This window comes from Pseudophryne corroboree, chromosome 4, assembly GCF_028390025.1.
Source record: "Pseudophryne corroboree isolate aPseCor3 chromosome 4, aPseCor3.hap2, whole genome shotgun sequence".
Lineage (NCBI taxonomy): Eukaryota > Metazoa > Chordata > Amphibia > Anura > Myobatrachidae > Pseudophryne > Pseudophryne corroboree.
Window position 1 is genome coordinate 346,951,643 of NC_086447.1, and position 24,561 is coordinate 346,976,203.

The 24,561-nt window shown below is 42.4% G+C and overlaps 1 protein-coding gene and 1 pseudogene across 3 annotated transcripts in view; both read left to right on the forward strand.

The window, feature by feature from the left end:
- The window catches only part of P3H2 (prolyl 3-hydroxylase 2), a 267,791-nt gene that overhangs the window by 167,496 nt on the left and 75,734 nt on the right, over window positions 1-24,561 (forward strand). The gene's annotated exons all lie outside the window — the stretch shown is intronic.
- On the forward strand, window positions 85-3,761 carry LOC134909265 (gamma-1-syntrophin-like; annotated as a pseudogene).

A 24,561-nucleotide genomic window follows, 5' to 3' on the forward strand; every position in this document is an offset into this window, starting at 1 on the left:
TTCAAGAAATAAGGATGCACTCACCAGACTTCTTCAAAAGTACAAAACGAGCCTTTAATGTCACCAGCACATACTCACAAGGTAATGGTCAACGTTTCGGCTCACCACAGAGCCTTTTTCAAGACCAGATTACCAAATGCCAGGGAGATGGCATTTGGTAATCTGGTCTTGAAAAAGGCTCTGTGGTGAGCCGAAACGTTGACCATGACCTTGTGAGTATGTGCTGGTGACATTAAAGGCTCGTTTTGTACTTTTGAAGAAGTCTGGTGAGTGCATCCTTATTTCTTGAAGATATATTTGGGACTTTGTCTGGATTGGACTTTGCTCTGGATTTGGCACCCCAGCTGATGTATGAAAAGGATTTGCGAGTGCGGCTTCTACATCTTCACTATATATATATATATATATATATATATATATATATTTTTAAAGCAGAAGGCCGCAGGATGAGTTAATATACAGCATACAGGATTCATGGTAACTTCTAATTGGGGTAATTCAGAGTTGATCGCAGCAGCAGTTGGGCAAAACCTTGGGGTCATTCCGAGTTGATCACTCGCTAGCAGTTTTTAGCAGCCATGCAAACGCTATGTCGCCGCCCACTGGGAGAGTATTTTAGCTTAGCAGAAGTGCAAACGTTTTTATCGCAGAGCGCCTGCAAAAAATGTTTGTGTAGTTTCAGAGTAGCTCAAAACCTACTCAGTGCTTGCGATCACTTCAGACTATTCAGTTCCGGATTTGACGTCACACACCCGCCCAGCGTTCGCCCAGCCACGCCTGCGTTTTCCCTGGCACGCATGCGTTTTTCCGCACACTCCCTGAAAACGGTTAGTTGTCACCCAGAAACGCCCACTTCATGTCAATCACTCTGCTGCAACCAGTGCGACTGAAATGCATCGCAAGACCCTGTGCAAAACTGCATCGTTCGTTGTGCCCGTACGTCGTGCGTGTGCATTGCGCCGCATACGAATGCGCAGAACTGACATTTTTTAGCCTGATCGCTGCGCTGCAAACAAATGCAGCTAGCGATCAACTCGGAATGACCACCCATGTGCACTGCAGGTGTGGCAGATATAACGATATAACGTGCAGAGAGTTAGATTTGGGTGGGTTAGATTGTTTCTGTGCAGGGTAAATACTGGCTGCTTTATTTTTACACTGCAATTTAGATTTCAGTTTGAACACACCACACCCAAAGCTAACTCTCCCTGCACATGTTATATCTCCCCCCCCCCCCCCCCTGCAGTGCACATGGTTTTGCCCAACTGCTAACAAATTTGCTGCTGCAATCAACTCTGAATTAGGCCTAGAATCCCATAGCTCCCAAATGCCCCAGTTCAGGTAGGAAAGTCTAAATTTGACTGCAGTCTCCCATCTTCCTGTTTGATGTAGCATTGTCCATGGTGGTGGGAATGTTGGCGGTATATACTTGTCGCTGCTGCTCTGCTAGGGCATGTGGCAATGATAAAGTGTTTGGAGGGTAACACGCATGTCTGTGAGTGACTATGCGCCCATCATGGTGTAAGCACGCACACTGTCTTAATTCAGGGAATAAAAATGTTAGGCAGTACAGTATTCTAATATCACAAAGTGGGGGCGCATAGTTTCTTATAACTTAATGGTTATTTTTCATACATCAACAACCAACTATGTTTTATTACCAGAAAAGAACTGCCACATGTTTATTAATCATCATCATTATCATCATCATCATCATCATCATCACAATACGCTGCTTGTTCATGGGAGTGTGTGTGTGTGTGGCGGGGGGGGGGGGGGGTATATTCTAGGCAGTGCTGGATGGATGTAAGATCTATATCTGGTAGTATAATGTCTGGCTGCGGTAAGTGTTGTGGAGGTAGAGAGCAATACAGCAAAACAGTTGGTGTAATTCAAATTTAGAAAAGGGATTTGGTAGAATAAAAAAGGCGCTCCTGATAAATGACAAAGTCCTGCTGCCTCCCCTTTACACCACTGGATTAATCCCAAGAATAATCCAGAGAAGAAAGAACTAAAGGAGATGTGTGTGGTGAAAGGAGTTGGCGCTGGGAGGGAGTGGGGGAATAAAACTGATGATTCAGTTGTGAAGTTATTGTGTGAAAAAATGGAAAAGAAGAATACTTATCTATAGGATTTTTGATGAAATCCTAATTCTTAAGAAGGCGACATTTTTCCTCCAGGGAACGATGATGACATGGAATCTGGAGGATTTTTAATGAGATCCTGGATCCTTTCAACTTCTAGGAAAGTTGCAGTCTGGAATGCCTTTTCCCAATGAATGAGTTCAGTCTCCAATTCCACAGAAAAGTACAAGTCCTCACCAGACTCCGATTGAACACCAAAGCAGTGTTTCCGCCGGTCCAGAAGATCACTTAAAAATTTTACACATTATTTCATACACAGTAAATTTTTTCTCTGCTCGCATCCAGTCCCACGTCGTTACTGGTGGTGAGTTAAATTTATAAAGTGATGAGCCTCTTAGCGCCAGAAACTTTGGTGTGTACATATGGTCTTGAAGATTGTCTTGCTCCCGCTCCTCAACCCAGCCCATGTATATTATCTGCTGATTCACTGGAAAGTTTCTGTTAATTTTTTTTATATTGTGCTTTGTGAGATTTGAAATATTGGTTGATATAGATTGTAACCATTCTATGAAATCATCAGCAGATGATAGTTTAAATGTAAACCGCTGTCACACAAGGGAGAAGATGTACCACTGCTTTGGTCACTAGGTGCACATGCACAATCTTCATTCAGTGGTAATTTAAGGAAAGCTGGTGCCCTTTTTAAGAATGAAACAGTTAACGTAACCTCCTCTCCGGCGTTCCTTAAAACAGGTACTGAGCTTCTGCTGCATATTCACAGAAAGGTTCAAGTTTTAAGGAACGCCGGAGAGGAGGTTACGTTAACTGTTTCATTCTTAAAAAGGGCACCAGCTTTCCTTAAATTACCACTGAATGAAGATTGTGCATGTGCACCTAGTGACCAAAGCAGTGGTACATCTTCTCCCTTGTGTGACAGCGGTTTACATTTAAACTATCATCCCAACAATACGGACACATTATCATGTTCTTCATGGCCAGCATCACCTGGCCTCCGATGGGAAAAACGGTGGTGTGATCTCCGATTGATTCCACTTCTTCATTCCAGATTATCACAGCATATAACAGGAACAGATTTATGCAGGCAGAATGCATTTCAAATAACTGCGGTAGACGGTGTCTGCAGCGGAATAATTCAGTGTATATCTGCTGATGATTTCATAGAATGGTTACAATCTATATCAACCAATATTTCAAATCTCACAAAGCACAATATAAAAAAAATTAACAGAAACTTTCCAGTGAATCAGCAGATAATATACATGGGCTGGGTTGAGGAGCGGGAGCAAGACAATCTTCAAGACCATATGTACACACCAAAGTTTCTGGCGCTAAGAGGCTCATCACTTTATAAATTTAACTCACCACCAGTAACGACGTGGGACTGGATGCGAGCAGAGAAAAAATTTACTGTGTATGAAATAATGTGTAAAATTTTTAAGTGATCTTCTGGACCGGCGGAAACACTGCTTTGGTGTTCAATCGGAGTCTGGTGAGGACTTGTACTTTTCTGTGGAATTGGAGACTGAACTCATTCATTGGGAAAAGGCATTCCAGACTGCAACTTTCCTAGAAGTTGAAAGGATCCAGGATCTCATTAAAAATCCTCCAGATTCCATGTCATCATCGTTCCCTGGAGGAAAAATGTCGCCTTCTTAAGAATTAGGATTTCATCAAAAATCCTATAGATAAGTATTCTTCTTTTCCATTTTTTCACACAATAACTTCACAACTGAATCATCAGTTTTATTCCCCCACTCCCTCCCAGCGCCAACTCCTTTCACCACACACATCTCCTTTAGGTGTAATTCAAATATTCTGTTACACTTGAACAGCTGTGATATATATTATCTTTGTTACTCTCTGTTACTGATTAAGTATGTTGTAATATGGGCACCACGCTCAAAAACATTTCCAGCTTTACTGACTAGGGATGTAGCTGAGCGACAAAGGTAAGGATAACCTACACAATGTTCCCTGGTATCTACGGTTTCCATGCATTTATACCGGAGATGTGACCTCATTATACTGCTGTAAGTAAGCAGTAAGAGGGGAGAGAGGAGAGCAAGTCACCTGCTGCAAGCATAAGGAAATCAAGAAATTGCAACATGGGACATGGGAAAGAAAATGTACTGTAGAACTTATTTATGCTACATATCCCAAATCTATTCTATTTCGGCAAGTGACCTACAAAATTCTTCCCTACCTTATGTTCTACCACGCACATCTGATGTGTGCTTTAGTTTACAGGTTGATGGAGAAATGCTAAAAACATTTTTTTTTGTAAAGAATGTACGTCTAGACGTCACTCTTAGATTCCAACATGCTAGAGCTTTTCAGCCTCCATCCTTGATTAATTTGTTTTTCTTATAAAATGCTGCTTGCTGATGCTCCATTTATGTCTTTAATTAATGAATAGAGGGATGTAATACTGTACTTCTTGTGTTTTTGAAGTGTGAAACGTGCCTTTCCTTTAAAGCACAAATGGAAGGTGCAAACTGTATCCCATTGAAAGTATAAGATTAGACCCAGTCTCTGACAGTTCAGAGCTGGTGCAAATGACAAGAATTGCTGTGTGAAGTGGCTATGTGGCCACTCAAAACCAAAACAAGTATCATCCCTAAAAATGTGGAGTCTTTACCCACTGATCCCAGTTTTCATCCTCTTACCCCTCAGAATGAATTATTTATTTTGCACAACTTTGTAAACGTAGGTAAGAGAGTACAGTGTGTCTAGTTGGGTTTCAGTTAAAATGATGGCTGACAGGATCCCTGCGTTCAGGCTACCGATGCCGAAATCCTGACAGCCGGCAATACCGACAGCCAGAATCCTGACCCACTATTTGGAATCCCATGGAGTGGGAATAGTTCCTGTGGCATGCGCAGCAAGCCGCAAGGGGACTCCTAGCGCTTGCCCCGCTGCTGGCATTCCGCTGCCGGGGTCTTGACAGCCGCCATCCCGTCCGCCGGTAAATGGTATGTAGTCCATCTAGTCCACTATGAGCAAGGGGCTCCTTCAACCTGCCCAACTCCTCATGTGATATGGTACATGTTGTTGCACTGCTAAAACCACCATTTTGCTTAGGATTCCCATGCACTTTGGTGGAAAAGTAGTCCACTAACCCAGAGGCACCTGATCTCTCCAGAGAATTTTGCACTGTGCCTCTGCAGCTTTCCAGGTCGTAAACCTACTTTATGTGGATTTTATTAATGTTAAAGTTGTGAGAAGTTTTGAATATTACAAAAGCCTAAGGGGCACATTTATTAACATTATTTTTAACAAAACAATGTGAAAAAGGGTGTTTTCACACCCATTTCCTATTATTTTAGTATCACTCCAATGTATTAAAGGGCTTTTAGAGCAGTTTTCGGGAAAAACTGCTCCAAACCCTATACGTAATTTTTTTAGTAACCCACGTTGCATTTCCCAACTTATAATGGGACATGCGATGTGGCCGAATTTACAAAAAAAAAAGTATAAACATACTGTAGTGTGCCCTGTTATATTAACGCCAGCACAGGCTGGCGAAATCACAGGAAATCACTACGAGATCCCTATTTCGGCCCAGCTTTCTCTGCCCCCTGGCAGAGAAAGCTGTGTGGGACCGGGCCAGTGTGATCAGCTCTGTGTGTCTGATGGACACACAAGCTGATCACTTATAAAAACAAAAAAGTAAAAAGAAAACATACTTACCAGTCCAAGGAGCTGTGGATCAGTGCTCCTGTGCGGGCTGCTAGGTGCCGGGTCCTCCATATGCTGCGCTGTGACCCCTGGTGCACTAAAGTGATCCTGCAAAACGGCAGCTCACTTTACAGAACCGGGAGTCCGGCACTAGTAAGTATAATTACCGTGCGGGGCGGGGGGTTTAGTCGTGACAGGGAGGTGAAGGAGGGGGGGTTTGACCCGGTGGTGGTGGTAGCTGTGATGTTGGTGCATGCCAAAAATACCCTGATGATGCTGTGGACTGGCATCGCATGGACAGAGCTTGCTCGCAAGCTCTGTCCCTGCATACGATAATTGACGCACCCGTGCAATGTAATCAATTATCGCAGTGCAGATTCGGGTGATTTTATCACACCTTGGACGCGGATGGTGATAAATAGGCCCCTAAATCGGGACATTTACTTTTTAGAGCACTCTACGATAACATCAATATAAATGTATCATAGTGAGATAAATTACTTAAGTCATATGAGAAACAATGGTAAGCTCCAGGTACTGAACAGCCTCCTCCCAGCAAGTACTTTTTACAGTTCCCCCTCCACTCCTCTTGCAGCCCCAGCCAAAGGCTAGGAAGTAGGTGAAGGTAGTGAGCTCTGGGTGAAGAGGGGGCGGCAGCTTTTACTGAGTTGCGGTGCACCTTTAAGTTAGTCACTGTGCCAACATAGTATGTAACTGTTTATAGAGTAAATTAGTGAAATTTAATATATTAGATTGTTTAATTTATAAATAATTGTAGATCTGCTCTTAAAAACTCAAGATATTTAGAGTTGAACAAATTAACAAAGAGCAAGATGTATTTATTTTATTGTTTATTATTAAGCAGTTCTGGATTGTTCATTTGGTTCCTCTCCGTGTGATAACAAATAACAAGAAAAGACATAGCCAAAATCCAAGCACATTAAGAGAGTGAAGGTAAATTATGGATAGTTTATAAACCTACTTACAGTACTGACAGCAAATGTGTATTGGACTGTCACAGTGAAAAGATCAGTTGACAGAATTCTATTCACTGGGACATGCAGAAGATGAGAATTGTTCTTCCAACACTACTTAGTGCTGAACTGTTCCCATGCTGATTCTTTTGAATGAGGTTTGTGCTTCATCCTTTCAGGAGTTATGATCATGAAAATTAAATTGTTTAGGAATCTGGACGTCGTCCAGCACACAAGTTGGCTTCATGAAATTTTTCCATAATCTCAGCAGGTTGAGTAAATGTTTAGAAGTGTGAGATCTAGTAAGCAATTCTTCTATGTCTTAACATTGGCAGAGAAAACATGCACATTTCTCATATGTATTCCTAAACATAATCTATCATAACCAGGCAGGCCTAACTGCTCGGAATACTCATACTCAGAATTACTGAAGTTAGGACTTTATGGCCAAGAAGCTAGTCAAGTATGTATTGTGTTCTGCAATATCAAAAGGCAGTGACTTTTCACCACAATGCACAGATACATTAATAGCTGCCTTAACTGGTCTTGTGTCCTGTGAGCTGTTGCACAATTGGAAGGCAAAGCCATGTCCTTAACTAGGCTTGTCCCCTGTGTCCTGTGAGCTGTTACACAATTGGACACCAGAGCTAAAATGATCTATACCGTGAACTCATGTACTGAACCCTGATCCCACTAACATCCATCTTTTGTACATAATCACTAGTCCAGAGTTTTCCAAACTCCACCATTACAGTACTGGTTTTATGGATATCCCTGCTTGAGCACAGGTAATTTCAGGGCAGTAACTAGGTGTGTGTGGAGTGTGCTCCACACATAGCGCTGCCGGTTAAGGGGCACTGTTGGCAGCACTTGTCAATAATCTAATTACTTTCATTGCAGCTTCTCTCTTTTTTGAAGCCCATTATCTCATGACCGCCCCGCCTCCTACCCCCACCCACTTTTGTCGCTAATACCTATACAGCATTCATGGACTTGACTTGATAGCTCTTTTCAATCTCTTTCTGGCACATGGCAAAAAGTCTAGTACCGGCTCTGGGTAATTTAATTAGTATCCTCAGTCAAATTTCATTTAATGATATGGACGCAAGCATGGATGTCCTTAAAACCTGGCCTATACTGTCTGAGTTTGGGAAACTGCTCTAGGCAATAGATTGTGGTATGATGTACTGTATCACAGAACAAAAAACATGACATGCTATCTTAGACATTTTATCACATTGTCCAGTTGGCAATTTGTCTAGCATTTATATAACTATTTTATTTCTTTACCGCTCCTATTATCTCAGGCAGAGTTTTCAAACACAGTCCTCAGGGCACCCCAGCCGTCCGGGTTTTAACTTTATCCATGCTTGACTACAGGTGACTCAATTAGCACCTCAGTCAATTAGATTTAACCATCTGTGCTGAGCCATGGATATAACTAAAACCTGGACCGTTGGGGTGCCTTGAGGACCGCGTTGGAGAACCTCTGATCTCAGGTGAAACTGAAAACGTGGGCAATACTCAAAAATCCAGTTCTGGCAGCATTTCCATATGTACCATGCTTGGACCTGGTGGGAAACGCCATCTTTACGTGACATTATCTAATAGAAGCTTATGGACTTATTTTCCCAGCATCCCTCGCCCCCGGCGGCAGCTGAGTGCATGGCAAAAGGACTCCGGGGTCCTAAACCCAGAAACCTTCTATCATAAAGGATAAACCTTCTATCATAAAGGATAACACTTGTCCTTTGCGATTTTAATCACTATTGTTTCTAAGTACTGTGGCAGGGACAGTGTAATTCCACATGAAGTTAATGTGGACTGTCCAGATATCCCAGGTTTAGCAGAGCAAAAGCAGCAGGACTGAAGGTTCTAGTCCATGTATTGCCTTAATCAGTTGTCAGCCAGGAGCTGGGCTAATTAATTAAACTGCACCTTCAAGTATGTGTTCAGGGCACAGAGTTTTTACTTCTGATGGTGACTAGCATCCAGAAGGGTTGTTAGGGCCATTGATCCTGTGATATGATCCTGTGATGCTATGCTGACATGCTGATATGATCCTGTGCTACTGTGAGCTGATATGAACCTAAACTGCCTAATAATCTGAACTGCAAACCTGGTGTATGAAGCTGTAACATGCCTGCGCTGGTATAAAAAGTGTTGAACCTTTTATGCTGTATATGTGATTTCTTGTCACAGTACATTAACTTTATTAACCCCGGAATGTACCTGATAAGTGACTGGATATATCGCATCTTGGATGCAATGCTTAGTACATCCCATCCTATGCAAATATGAGTGGTAGAATTCTTATGAAAATGTTACAAAACATATGTTTGATCTGTTATCAGAACCAACCTACAGATGGAGCCTCCGTTATTTTTGCTGGCTGAGGCGTTAGTCGTGATCAGGCATACGCAGCGTGCCTGGGCGCAAGGAGGCTTGCCTAGTCGTAGGGAGGCACACAGAACATTTGGCATAACCTTTGAGTGTAATACCTGCGATCATCCACCAGATGTCACTTTTTAAAATCACCAATGCGCATGCGTGTGGTCTCCATTAAAATACAATACTGAACTACAGTGTAAGAACTACTTTACTGGTGCGTCTCATTATGCTACAATATGCTACAGTATGTCATACAGTATATAACAATATATACAGTACAGATGCAAATAGTACAGCATATACAGATGCAAACGAACGTATTACAGGTACAGTATGGTCTATTGATATTAGGGATATGTGAGCGTCCAAATACCGTAGTATTAAGTATAATGGGGAGAGATAAAAGCTCCTCCCTAAGTTTCTGGATGCTAAATCACCGTGCTTAGCATCTCTGTACAGTATTTTGTATTTGAGTGCCAAATGCACGAACAGCTTGTAACGTACAGTACTCTGCTGTAAAGGCTGCAGTGGCAAGTGTTATCTTTTTAAGTATAATGGGGAGAGATAAAAGCTCCTCCCTAAGTTCCTGGATGCCAAATCACTGTGCTTAGTGTCACTGTACAGTATTTTGTATTTGAGTACTAAATAGCACGAACAGCTTGTAACGTACTCTGCTCTAAGGGCTACAGCGGCTAGTGTTATCTTTCTAAGTATAACGGGAGAGTTAAAAGCTCCTCCCTAAGTTCCTGGATGCCAAATCACTGTGCTTAGTGTCACTGTACAGTATTTTGTATTTGAGTACTAAATAGCACGAACAGCTTGTAACGTACTCTGCTCTAAAGGCTACAGCGGCTAATGTTATCTTTCTAAGTATAATGGGGAGAGATAAAAGCTCCTCCCTAAGTTCCTGGATGCCAAATCACTGTGCTTAGCGTCTCTGTACAGTATTTTGCATTTGAGTACTAAATAGCACGAACAGCTTGTAACATACATCGGCAAGTGTTATCTTTCTAAGTATAATGGGGAGAGATAAAAGCTCCTCCCTAAGTTCCTGGATGCCAAATCACTGTGCTTAGCATCTCTGTACAGTATTTTGTATTTGAGTACTAAATAGCACGAACAGCTTGTAACATACTCTCCTCTAAAGGCTACAGCGGCTAGTGTTATCTTTTTAAGTATGATGGGGAGAGATAAAAGCTCCTCCCTAAGCTCCTGAATGCCAAATCACCGTGCTTAGCATCTCTGTACAGTATTTTGCATTTGAGTACTAAATAGCACAAACAGCTTGTAACGTACTCTGCTCTAAAGGCTAGAAGTGTGCACACTTCTATTGAATTTGAAGGTATATTACAATAGATTAAAAAAAAATTAATAAAGTGAGTGTCAGAAAAAAATACACTCGCACTTTGGGAATCGAACCCGGGACTCTCAGCATTGGAGGCGGAAGACTTCACTGCTTGCCCACGCTGCTTCATGGAAGATACACAAGCTCATGTGTAAAAGTACTGTAAGCAGCGATTCCTTCCCATTGGTGTTTATTTATGCCATTAAGGGACTTGGACGCTCATATTGCGGAACACAGTATTTAGCCACCACCTCCCCCTACCCCCATCCCACTTCCCCCTTCCCCCCTGGGAGCTTGCACAGTTCATACAGTAGACAGGGAGGGAGGTCAGGTTACAATAAATGTACAACACAGTACTGTACTGTATTTGAAAATCAGATAGAGAACTGCAGTTGCTTTGATAGATGTGTAAATGGTACAGTAGCAGTGATCCCTTCTCATAAAGTACAACACAGATTCTCTAACGCCGACGATCAACCGTACTGTGTTACTCGAACAGTTAGTTGTGTCAGAATACACTGATTTATATTAATTGGTATGTCTACAGGTCCTCATTGCCGCTGTGTATTTTAGATAGCAGAATGGGTCGCTCCTGCAGATTTACCCTGATTTATGTAAAACCTGTGTGCACACTTGTATTGAATGTGAAGGTATATTACAATAGATTAAAAAAATAAATAAAGTGAGTATCAGAAAAAAATTCACTTTGGGAATCGAACCTGGGACTCTCAGCATGGGAGGCGGAATACTTCACCGCTTGCCCACGCCACTTCATGGAAGATACACAAGCTTGTGTGTAAAAGTACTTTAAGCAGCTATTCCTTCCCATTGATGTTTGTTTATGCCTTTGAGGGACTTGGACGCTCATATAGTACAAAACATACAGTATACTGTACATACTTTAACATCAATGAACTACATTATTGCTTTCACACATTATTTGCGTCTGCATATACTATATTAATTTTTACTCTATTGCTTTGTCTACGATACTTGGACGCTCACATGCTGTAACACGGCAATTGACAAGTGTTTTAATACGTTTGTTTGCATCTGTAGAAACTATATATATATTTTTTTTTAATTGACCCTCTCCATCTGGCCATTAGTCTGTGTGTACATTAACATTACAGTCATCACTGACCATTTGCCAGAGCTTGTACTGTAGATCATTCTGCCGCCATTTGCTCTAAAGTACTGGATTAGTGGAGCATTAGCCACCCAGTGGTGGAGATATGTATTGCATGCGGAGTATGTAGTCATGCCTCAACGCGCCTATCCATGATTAAACTCAGCAACCTAAGCCTAGGTGCGACTAAACCTCTGTTTAGGCGGAGAAACAGTCAAGATAACGGAGGCTCCATCTGTAGGCATTCATCTATAGGTTCCCCTATAGAGATGTATTAATGACCGTATTTATAATGAGATTATTAGCATCTCCACCTACTTATATGCAGGATCTCCCGCCAGTATACAGTATCTTCTGCATGCTGGTACAGTTCCGTGAAACACAATTGTCCCAGCAAAGCATTGACTTGTAGATTTTTGACATAGGGTTTGAAATGTGCATGAGCTCCTATTGGCCTGCATACGTGCAAGGGACCTGTAATGGAAAAGGATACTTCAGATCCCTGTCAGTGGCTTGTTGTAAATAGACCATAGCCTTCTATAGACAACACCATCTATTGATTGCATTGGCTAGCAGACATAAGCTCCGGAGAATTATGATATACAGAGCTTGGTGCTTACAGACATATTGCAGCCCCATAAAATCCAGTGGAGACTACAGTATTATGGACCCATTTCTTGTATATGGGAAAGTATAGAACTGCAAGTTTTCTGACGTTTTATCACAAAAAGGCATGGATACATCGTGTGTGTTTGCTGGAAATTGGTTGTCCCCAGAATTTAGACTAGAAGTAGGAATAATTTGAGGGTTGCTACTGTGCGGAATAACTTGTTCATTAGTAAGAAGTAAGTGATGTGAGCGAGTTCGGGGATTGATGGTGGATATTACATGAGGGGAATTTGTGGGGGACATGATTATTAGAGAGGTATTAAAAAACTAAAATAGTGCTAAACATGGCCCTTGATAATGCTAGACAACCCTTCCAGGCGGTTATTGACATGGCCCTCGGCGCACAGTATCCTTCTAGATTTCAAGGGTGGCACACCCTAATAAATAGGGTGTGATTACCTATAGTTAATTACCACTTATAGTTGTTAGTATTGTTAACCTTGTCACAACTGAGGGCTGGTGCTGACCAGAGGAAGCCTCAGTTGTAGGGGCTGAGGTGTACGTGCACCTGGGAGGCAGTATAGGGTTCTTGGACATGCAGGAAACCTTTGGAACAAATGCCCGAAGGCGTGACCAAGACAACTTTGTAAAAGTTCAGAAGATTTATTAAACACAGTTCATCTGGTACAACGACAGATCAAAGAAGACAGTGATGCTCAGCAATGTGGAATAATGGCATAACAAATAGAATCTCAGTTCCTTAGATATGGCAGGGCCGAAACTAGGATTTTCGGCACCCGGGGCAAGGCAGTAATTCAGCGCGCCCCCCCCCCCCCCTCCCCCGCCCCCACCACAATCACCACCGCACACACACACACAAAAAATAATAATACAGGTTGAGTCTCCCTTATCCAAAATGCTCGGGACCAGAGGTATTTTGGATATGGGATTTTTCCGTATTTTGGAATAATTGCATACCATAATGAGATATCATGGTGATGGGACCTAAATCTAAGCACAGAATGCATTTATGTTTCATATACACATTATACACACAGCCTGAAGGTCATTTTAGCCAATATTTTTTATAACTTTGTCCATTAAACAAAGTGTGTCTACATTCACACAATTCATGTATGTTACATATACACCTTATACACACAGCCTGAAGGTCATTTAATACAATATTTTTAATAACTTTGTGTATTAAACAAAGTTTGTGTACATTGAGCCATCAAAAAACAAAGGTTTCACTATCTCACTGTCACTCAAAAAAGTCCGTATTTCGGAATATTCCGTATTTCGGAATATTTGGATATGGGATACTCAACCTGTAATAATTTTAAAAAAATCATTATATATATATATATATATATATATATATATACACACACATACACATATATACAAACAAGTGTAGTCAGCGGCACTCTTCTCCTAAATACAAAACAGCATGATAGCCGGTGCCTTTCATGAGAAACACACAGGGTCCCCATATATAAATGAACTGTCAGCGGCACTCACAGCATCAAAGAAGGAGACAAGACTGTGTCTAATAGTCAGCGTTTCAATGTTATATTATAACATTTTCATCAGGACAATGCAATGTGAGCAAAAACATACCTTTATACCCACCAGACTGTCCGTGGCACCCAGCGTCCGCCGCACCCGTTCAGTGAAGATGACGTCATCACGGGACGCCGGACGCGGCGTCACGGAGAATCTCACCTGGTAGTGATACAGAACAAACAACTTATTACAAGGATAACAAACCATATAAAAAAAAGGGAAAGAATAAAAGTGTATATAAGGATAAATAAACACTAATATCGGCGGATGCTGGGTGCCACGGACGGTCTGGCGGGTATAAAGGTATGTTTTTGCTCACAGTGTATTGTCCTGACGAAAATGTTATAATGTAACATTGAAACGTTGACTATTAGACATAGTCTCGTCTCCTTCTTTGATGCTGAGTGCCGCCGAAGGTATAAATACATATATATATACATATATATATATATATATATATATATATATATATAGAATAAAGAAATTAAAATCACAGCAGCAACGTGTATTAAAAATCATGCCATACCAACGTTTCGGGGCTGGCACACCCCTTTGTCAAGGTGATCAACTACTGTTTTTATATATATATATATATATATATATATATATATATATAAATATAGAAGAAAGGGAATCAGCGGCACTCAGCAGACTTGTAGTAAGATAAAAGAGGGTGGTGGTCATAAGGTAGCCTTTGGATGATATATCAATGCTCCAATCAACAGTTTATATCAAAAAGGTACCTTTTTGATATAACCACCACCCTCTGATGAGGACCAGGATACAAGTACCAATACTGATATGCACAAATTATTACTTTATCTGGTACGCATGTAATTTTACGTGAGATGTAAAATGTAACCCTACTTACTGAGTAATTACTACGCTATATAGCGATTCCCTGTTTCCTGACTCTATCTAGATTCCGACAGAGACTTGGACTAAAAGACCAGGGGATCGATAGGCCTTGTGTCAAGCCGTAATCCGGTACGCAATATTATTCTTGCGTGTGACAAAAACTGTTTTAAAGGATACTACACTATAGGCGCTCTGCTGTTTCTTCCTCTATTTGCAGATTCTCCTTTGGGCTACGCATACCTAGTGGCACTTTTTGAAGAACTGAGCAGCCACCCGATAAAACGGGGAAAGTGTGGACTGTTTGGCAATCAAACCTTAACACTAGATTTGGAAGAACTCATATATTGAACTGGTCATTTGACTAATTTATTTGTGACTGTAGATCACACTTTTACAGTAAAGTACTCCGTATAAATTGGACAAGCGCACTGATTTACTCATTTACAATACATATATATATATATGTATATATATATATATATATATATATATATATATATATATATATAATGTTTTTAAATAAATAAAATAAATACAAATAAAGTAAAAATACAAAATATAAAAATAAATTCCAAGGGAATATATATATATATATATATATATATATATATATTTATATATATATATATATTTTTTTTTTTTTTAAACAGTCTTTTTTGACCGTTTTAAGAAATTGTTAAAAGAATTGTCACCTTGATATCGATCTATAAGTCTGATCGTATGTATATTGTTTATATTTCTACCACATGGGTGAATTATTCTGAAAAATTCCCACTTATAATAAATAATTATTATCACTATAGGTCCAATATTGGTGTAGGTTTATCTTGATCCTATAAATATGGATTTTGTCTGGAGTTATTAGCCTCCGACATTTATTGGTATGTATATTAAACAATATCATATTCCACGACACCTGCCCTATCTTCACTATATTCCGGTACTATTAAAATAGTCACTATATAATTAATATTCTAGTCCAAATTATGGATTTTTATTTTTAACATGTTGTATCTAACCAATGGATCTGGATGGTTTCATTTAATTATGTATTGTGATTTTATTAAGTTACTGTACTTTTTTGTTCGTTCAGATCTAATACCCCTGAGGAAGTCCTAAGGGACGAAACGCGTCGGGTTCTACATCTGATCAAACTTATTTGGTGCATATTGGAACTGGGTTCTGAATCTGATCAAACCTAATTGGTGTATATTGGAATCTATAGATGTCTGATTGAATATCCATCCTGTATGGTGATAATGTTATTGACATTATGAAATGGAGATAGCATTCTGTTTTATGAATACATTTTTAAATCATTGTGATTGTCTGTAATAGATTAATAAGTCATTATATACACACACACACACACACACACACACACACACACACACACACACACACAGTATAAGCATATATGCTCTATACATATATTGCCCAGGCTGCTCCTCCTGCCTGGACTCCCCCCTCGCAGTGCCCGCTTGCCTTAGCCCAGAGTGGGGAGTTCGATGAGCTTGTCACTGGCTTGTCTTCTCTCAGCGTCCCTCCGGAGGCACAGGCAGGCAGGTAGCTGGGCGGGAGCCGGGTTTGCAGAAGGCGCTGCCGGGCCGGAATACAGAGGTCACTTGCAGCAGCGGCGGGACCGCGGCGGCTCCGTACTCAGCTGCAGGACAAGATCGCGGTGGCCGAGGGTTGGAGAAGCAGCTGCAGTGGGAGTCTCTGGCTGTAACCTAGCACAGGGAGACGTGCAGCAGCGGCGGCACAGCGACGGTTACTCAGCTGATGGAGATGATCGCGGCGGGCGGGAGTTGGCGAAGCATCTGACAGTCGGGTAGAGGTCCCTGTGCCCCCGGAAATCCGGCGCCCGGGGCACGTGACCCCTTAGCCCCCACCTAGTTTCGGCTGTGGATATGGCAATGGTTAGGATGCTGTTAGAGGTGGTATAACACCATACAGTCTTAGAAGACCTGGAGATGGTAAGTTCTGAGAACTAACAGCTGTGCGCTGTATTGATGGTGTGCGTAGGAATGGCCAGCAGATGACACACTGGGAGCTGGAGATGCTGGTGCAATGCTGAATAGGATGAGCACTCGTGAACTGCCGGGTATGCCGGGTGGAACCGGCCCAGGTGGTGAAGGTGCTACGGCGCTCACTGATGGAGTGAGCGCTTGCAAGTAGGAGCACCGATGGTGAACTGTGGAATGATGTTAGAACACCAATGTAGCGGAAGGTCAGATGAAGAAACACTGGTGATGCTGGGGATCGATGAAGGAACACCGATGGTGACAGGAGATCGATGATGGAACACCGATGGTGACTAGAGATCGATGATGGAACACCGATGGTGACTGGAGATCGATGATGGAACACCGATGGTGACTGGAGATCGATGATGGAACGCCGATGGTGACTGGCAGGGCTAGACACCGCTGGAAGCCGATATTGAACCACTGCCAATAGCAGAAATGCAATGCTGGGACATCGCAGAGTCAGGCTGCACCACCAGATGGTAGCTGGTGCGAGTCTCTAGTGGAGCTGAACACAGGAGCTGGAATACCTGGAAATATAGCTTCATAACCACAGACAGGAGACTTGTATCACTGGGTTTGACAACCAAAACACTGACATCTTTCCAGCCCAGGAACAGGATATTTATACTAGTGATGTGCACCGGACATTTTTCGGGTTTTGTGTTTTGGTTGTGGTTCCGCGGCCGTGTTTTGGATTCGGACGCGTTTTGGCAAAACCTCACCGAACATTTTTTGTCGGATTCGGGTGTGTTTTGGATTCGGGTGTTTTTTTTAAAAAAACCTAAAAAACAGCTTAAATCATAGAATTTGGGGGTCATTTTGATCCCATAGTTTTATTAACCTCAATAACCATAATTTCCACTCATTTCTAGTCTATTCTGAACACCTCACACCTCACAATATTATTTTTAGTCCTAAAATTTGCACCGAGGTCGCTGGATGGCTAAGCTAAGCGACACAAGTGGCCGACACAAACACCTGGCCCATCTAGGAGTGGCACTGCAGTGTCACGCAGGATGGCACTTCAAAAAAATAGTCCCCAAACAGCACATGATGCAAAGAAAAAAAGAGGCGCACCAAGGTCGCTGTGTGACTAAGCTAAGTGACACAAGTGGCCGACACAAACACCTGGCCCATCTAGGAGTGGCACTACAGTGTCAGGCAGGATGGCACTTCAAAAAAATAGTCACCAAACAGCACATGATGCAAAGAAAAAAAGAGGCGCACCAAGGTCGCTGTGTGACTAAGCTAAGCGACACAAGTGGCCGACACAAACACCTGGCCCATCTAGGAGTGGCACTGCAGTGTCAGGCAGGATGGCACTTCAAAAAAATAGTCCCCAAACAGCACATGATGCAAAGAAAAAAAGAGACACACCAAGGTCGCTGTGTGACTAAGCTAAGCGACACAAGTGGCCGACACAAACACCTGGCCCATCTAGGAGTGGCACTGCAGTGTCAGGCAGGATGGCACTTCAAAAAAATAGTCCCCAAACAGCACATGATGCAAAGAAAAAAAGAGGCGCACCACAGGTATAGAATGTAGATGGATAGTATACTTAATGACGACACAGAGGTAGGTACAGCAGTGGCCTTCCGTACCGTACTGCTATTATATATAGTATACTGGTGGTCACTGTGTCAGCAAACTGCAAAACTAAAATGCACCACAGGTATAGAATGTAGATGGATAGTATACTTAATGACGACACAGAGGTAGGTACAGCAGTGGCCTTCCGTACTGCTATTATATATAGTATACTGGTGGTCACTGTGTCAGCAAACTGCAAAACTAAAATGCACCACAGGTATAGAATGTAGATGGATAGTGTACTTAATGACGACACAGAGGTAGGTACAGCAGTGGCCTTCCGTACTGCTATTATATATAGTATACTGGCGGTCACTGTGTCAGCAAACTGCAAAACTAAAATGCACCACAGGTATAGAATGTAGATGGATAGTATACTTAATGACGACACAGAGGTAGGTACAGCAGTGGCCTTCCGTACTGCTATATATAGTATACTGGTGGTCACTGTGTCAGCAAACTGCAAAACTAAAATGCACCACAGGTATAGAATGTAGATGGATAGTATACTTAATGACTACACAGAGGTAGGTACAGCAGTGGCCTTCCGTACTGCTATATATAGTATACTGGTGGTCACTGTGTCAGCAAACTGCAAAACTAAAATGCACCACACAGGTATAGAATGTAGATGGATAGTATACTTAATGACGACACAGAGGTAGGTACAGCAGTGGCCTTCCGTACCGTGCTATTATATATAGTATACTGGTGGTCACTGTGTCAGCAAACTGCAAAACTAAAATGCACCACAGGTATAGAATGTAGATGGATAGTATACTTAATGACGACACAGAGGTAGGTACAGCAGTGGCCTTCCGTACTGCTATATATAGTATACTGGTGGTCACTGTGTCCGCAAACTGCAAAACTAAAATGCACCACAGGTATAGAATGTAGATGGATAGTATACTTAATGACGACACAGAGGTAGGTACAGCAGTGGCCTACTGTACCGTAATGCTATATATTATATACTGGTGGTCACTGGTCAGCAAAACTCTGCACTGTACTCCTCCTATATAATATTATACTGGTGGTCCCCAGTCCCCACAATAAAGCAGCACACTGAGCACAGATATGGAGTGTTTTTCAGGCAGACAACGTATATTGGTGGTCACTGTCGGCAAAACTCTGCACTGTACTCCTGCTATATAATACAGCTGCTCCGCAGTCCCCACAATTAAGCAGTGTGAGCACAGATGTATGCAGCACACTGAGCACAGATATGGAGTGTTTTTCAGGCAGACAACGTATATTGGTGGTCACTGTCAGCAAAACTCTGCACTGTACTCCTGCTATATAATACAGCTGCTCCGCAGTCCCCACAATTAAGCAGTGTGAGCACAGATGTATGCAGCACACTGAGCACAGATATGGAGCGTTTTTTTCAGGCAGAGAACGGATAAAACTGGTGGTCACTGATCAGCAAAACTCTGCACTGTGCTCCTCCTATATTATACAGCTGCTCCCCAGCCCTCCCCACAATTAAGCAATAGTACACAGCACAATCAAGTTCAACAATAACGGAGAGGACGCCAGCCACGTCCTCTCCCTAACATTTCCAGTGCACGAGTGAAAATGGCGGCGACGCGCAGCTGCTTATATAGAATCCGAATCTCGCGAGAATCCGACAGCGGGATGATGACGTTCGGGCGCGCTCGGGTTAACCGAGCCATACGGGAGAATCCGAGTATGCCTCGGACCCGTGTAAAAAGGGTGAAGTTCGGGGGGGTTCGGTTTCCGAGAAACCGAACCCGCTCATCACTAATTTATACCTACTGGGAAGCAGGCATTGGCTGGATGATTAAGCAGAGTCCAGAGCGCAGCTGATAGGTTGAAACAATAACATGTGACTGGAAAACCATTGCTGCGCTCATGTTAGCACTTGGAAGGAAAGTCTGTTTGTAATTCCATGTGGGAAACGTCAGCAATGGCGGCGGAGGGCAGGAGACGGCAGTCTTGAATATTTCAGATGGGAAACAGTAGTAATGGCGGCGGAGGCCGCGGAGGGCAGGAGACGCCATTCCTGGAACTAATGAACTAAACTTGTGAAGCTGCTGTGACAGCGCTGCGGGATCACAGGGAGGAGATGTGAAGTGAAAGCATCAGCGTACTACATGCTGACAATGCAGATGGGATCCTGCCCTGGAACGCTGGGCCAGTCTCAGGAGACACTTGAAAGGTAAATAATGATGTCCAGTTACCCGGATCGTGACAAACCTTTATTTATGTAATACCAACATATTGTGTATAGTGTTTTACAGAGAATGTTTAAACATTCACATTAGTCCCAGACGGGGTAGCCAAGGACTAGAGCATTCATGTCCAAACTGCGGCCCTCCAGCTGTTGAGAAACTACACATCCCAGCATGCCCTGACACAGCTTTAGCATTCTCTGACAGCAAAACTGTGTCAGGGCATGCTGGGATATGTAGTTTCACAACAGGTGGAGGGCCGCAGTTTGGACATGCCTGGACTAGAGCAATGGTTCCCAAACTCGGTCCTCAATGAGCACTAACAGTCCAGAGGCAATATGCAACAAGCATAAAAATGCGCCCAAACCTCACAAAATGCAGTTTCCGGAGGTTTGGCTGCGTATCACATATGCACCAAGCCCCGGAATACAATAGATTCCAGGGCTTGGATGCAGTGTGTAACGCCACCTGAAGATGCCGTTGCCCAATAGAAGCCTTTGGCCTTCTATCGCACAACCCTCTGAGAGGGATCCCTCCTAGAACCCCTCGTGGCACATGCTTTACTAGACGCATGCACAGATGGACTCCCGGATCATAAACCCGGAAACTCCATACATTGCTACACGGACACACACACACACTATGGGTTTATTCAGAGATGAACGCAGATGGCTGCATACAGATGGCAACTGACGTGGAAACTGTGGAGCACCACGTGACATTGATGTGAGAGGTGGACATCGGCTGTGAAGATGCATGAGAGCCGACCAACACGCTACAGTAGAGCAGCTCACCATCAAAATGAACCTGGGGCTATCAGACGTGTGTTTTAAACGACAGTTCACCCCATTTAGCTGCTCTCCGTGCTGCACTGGCATTAACTCTGGCTATTAGCTAGTGGTCATAATTATGTGACTCGACCGTGTACATACTACGTGCCGGTTGTGGAGTGGGGTCCTGTGTTCGCCTCTTCCACACCCATCACAGACCATGCACAGACCCCATGGCCGACTGCTGGTGGCTACTAGTGTCCCCAGACTGGCCTCGAGCTGTGTGGGGACTAGTGAGCTTACACGTGCCAGTACTCTTATACAGTATATAGTGCAGTATCGTAGCCTGTCCATTACAGATATACCTTATCTATATATATACGTATAAAAGACTAATGCCACACACACTCACATTCACTCAACATGAGAGAGCCCTAGCTCCCAGCAATAGAATTTCCAGAAACCCGCCAACTCCTGTGTGAGTAGCGAACGCCCCCGTCCTATAATCCGGCCCTGGTGCCCATCATTTTGATGGGCTTTTAACTAGTTTTATATATAAGATCAGTGAAATTATCTAAATTAAGACATTATAAAGAAGTCAAAGACTGTGTAATATATTTGAAATTGAACATAGTGTACAGTATGTGTAATAAACTGGAAATTGCACGTGTATGTATTTATAGATATTGCTATAGCTGCTGTTCTGTGTGTATAATGGAGATGCAGGCACTATGTACGGAATATATATATAATATTTTAGTGCATAGTCATATGTTTTAAACCCACTCAGTAGATACCATAAATGTAACAGTGGACAGAATGAAGTAGTAGGCATACATTTACTTTTCTGGACCAGTAATAAGAAGGCATAAACCGCCAAGCATGAATTAACCAATGTGGAAGCCATAAATCTACCTATAAGCAGGGGAATTCCTACTGTGAGTAAGAATTTCCGATAGCTGACATCATCAACTCAAGTGACTGCCAAATGTTACAATTATTTACCCGACCTAAACCCTTCATCCAAAAGCAAAAAAAGAGGGATGTTTGGGATTGTGTAAAGACAGTGCTATAGTAACAGCGTACTAACACGACCCTTCTGTGGATTGGGAGCCAAGTATAGTATTGCCCTTGTTATGGTCTCTTTTTTAGGATAACTTATTTCTTGGTAGGGCAATGATATCACTCTTTGAACTTAATAAAGGATCCGGAGGGAGCAATAACACCAAACCTGTAAAACACTCAGAGATTTAAATTTATGTTATTACGCAAATAAGAACCAATACTAATTTCTTTGCCTGCACAGCTTATCCTCTGTGTTTTCCATGTCTCTGGAGTATTAGACTTGGGGCTAAGCCCACACACTACTTATTAAATCCTTTATTCCCATAAGCTAAATCTAGTTAAATGACAGAAGTATGAAAATGCAGCTGTCCTAGGCCAGCTGGCCGAGCAGAGCTATTTGGCTCTCATGCCAAGAGACTGGGTCCATGCATCATCATATAATGTATATATTCTGGAATATTTAGGCTGCACTTCTGCATTATGCAGGGGTTTTTTTTTTGGCAGTGGAATGAGATTCAAATCCACAAGGATTCTGGTACATGAAGAACAATCATTTCTACCTATTGAGGGAATCATTTTCTAGAATTAGACTGCTTGGTATTCTGTGAGCGTGCAAACATTAATAAAGCTGCTATAATATGAGCTTACTCACAGAACATTTACAGATACAATTTGAATTACCAACACACAGTTCTTGAAAAGCTTCCTAGAGATGCTAAAGACTTTTACAGTATAAACCTCAAGAACAGAATGTACTTGTGTGCAGAGCTTGTGAGAAGCTCTGTCCCTGCACATCCTCTCACAGAACTGCTCAGGGTATCCTAAGAGTGTAATTGCTCATGCGCTGCCACTGCCACCGGCTACCCACCCCTCATGACCTCCCATCACTGCCTATACTGTGCACTTGAATTATACACGTTACCTTATAATGCACAGGACTATGGTGAAGTTTCTGCAGTGCATTTCTGATATTAATCTGGAACATTGCCTGCCCTAGCTGTATTTACTACATATATTTATAAAGGGGCCCAGCTCATGAACCCCAATTTGAGTCTGGTCACACTCCTAAACATGTGCCCCTAGCATTATATTCCCCTGGTGGGCCCTTCATGCCCCAGTCCAACACTGCACTTCCCCCTCCCCCTCGGCAGCCCTGCTGACACTCACCGGTTCTGTCTCCAACTATTAGGTTTTAGCCTCCTGCAGCAGCACGGTTCCCAGACAAACGAAAATTATATCTCACATTCTAATTTTTCACAATGTAGTCAAAGATTAATTTCCTTGTTCTTTACTCTGTGCCTGCGCGCTCTTGGACTAGAATGCAGCTTTCTTGACACTTGACTTTACATAGCCCTTGCAAGCAGAGAAGTGCGGTGAGATGAATGGCTGGGGAGGCACACATGAGGATGGGTCTGAATGCTAGGTGCCTGTCTCAACCCCTACTCACTGTAACTCTCTTCTCACTACACTAAGCTACAGTGTCCATTGTGTCTACTACCTGCATCACTATGTCTTCTGTTGCTGCTGCTGACTGAGCTCTGACCACAGTGCACTTCCTTGTCACATGACACATCCAAGTGTCTATCAGTGCATAAGGCCTGCACCCATATCTCAGAGACATGACTATTAGCTCCCTCTTTGTGCAGTTTTACTGCCCTTGGTGTGGCCCCGCCCTCTGCACTGGTAAAGCGGTATCTGACTGTAGAACGGAGAGAGAGCTGTTGCTGTCCCATGTCTCTTCTCCCTCAGCTTCAGGGATCTCCACAAAGCTGGTGAATGTTAACAATAAAAAAGCTCTGCCTCCCCTGCCTACCATGACAGCACATACCTGCTTGCAAGTGTTCTTTCCATGCTGCATACATCAATACTTTATAGTCCTCAATTTATGTAATGAAACCATCATTGAAATGGCAAGCGTCAGATTTAATGTGATATGTTTTAATGGCAACTGCATAATAAAAGGTATATACAATATACAGCGCTGTATATACCTTTCTTTCTACTGTTTCCATCAGGGGCTAACTATCCCTTTAAACAGCTGCTTCAGGTCAGACATCTCTTTTTCTTAGCGCTGGGCCTATTACCTTGGTAATTTTTTTCGCAACTGCATAATAAATTTAATTTCTGCCATATATGAATGCAATATTTATATAAGTGTGACATATTATAGATCAGAATGATTTATTCCAAACGTAATAATGCAACATTCATGTGAAGCCGCTGTTAGATATTTATTATATGCAGAATATG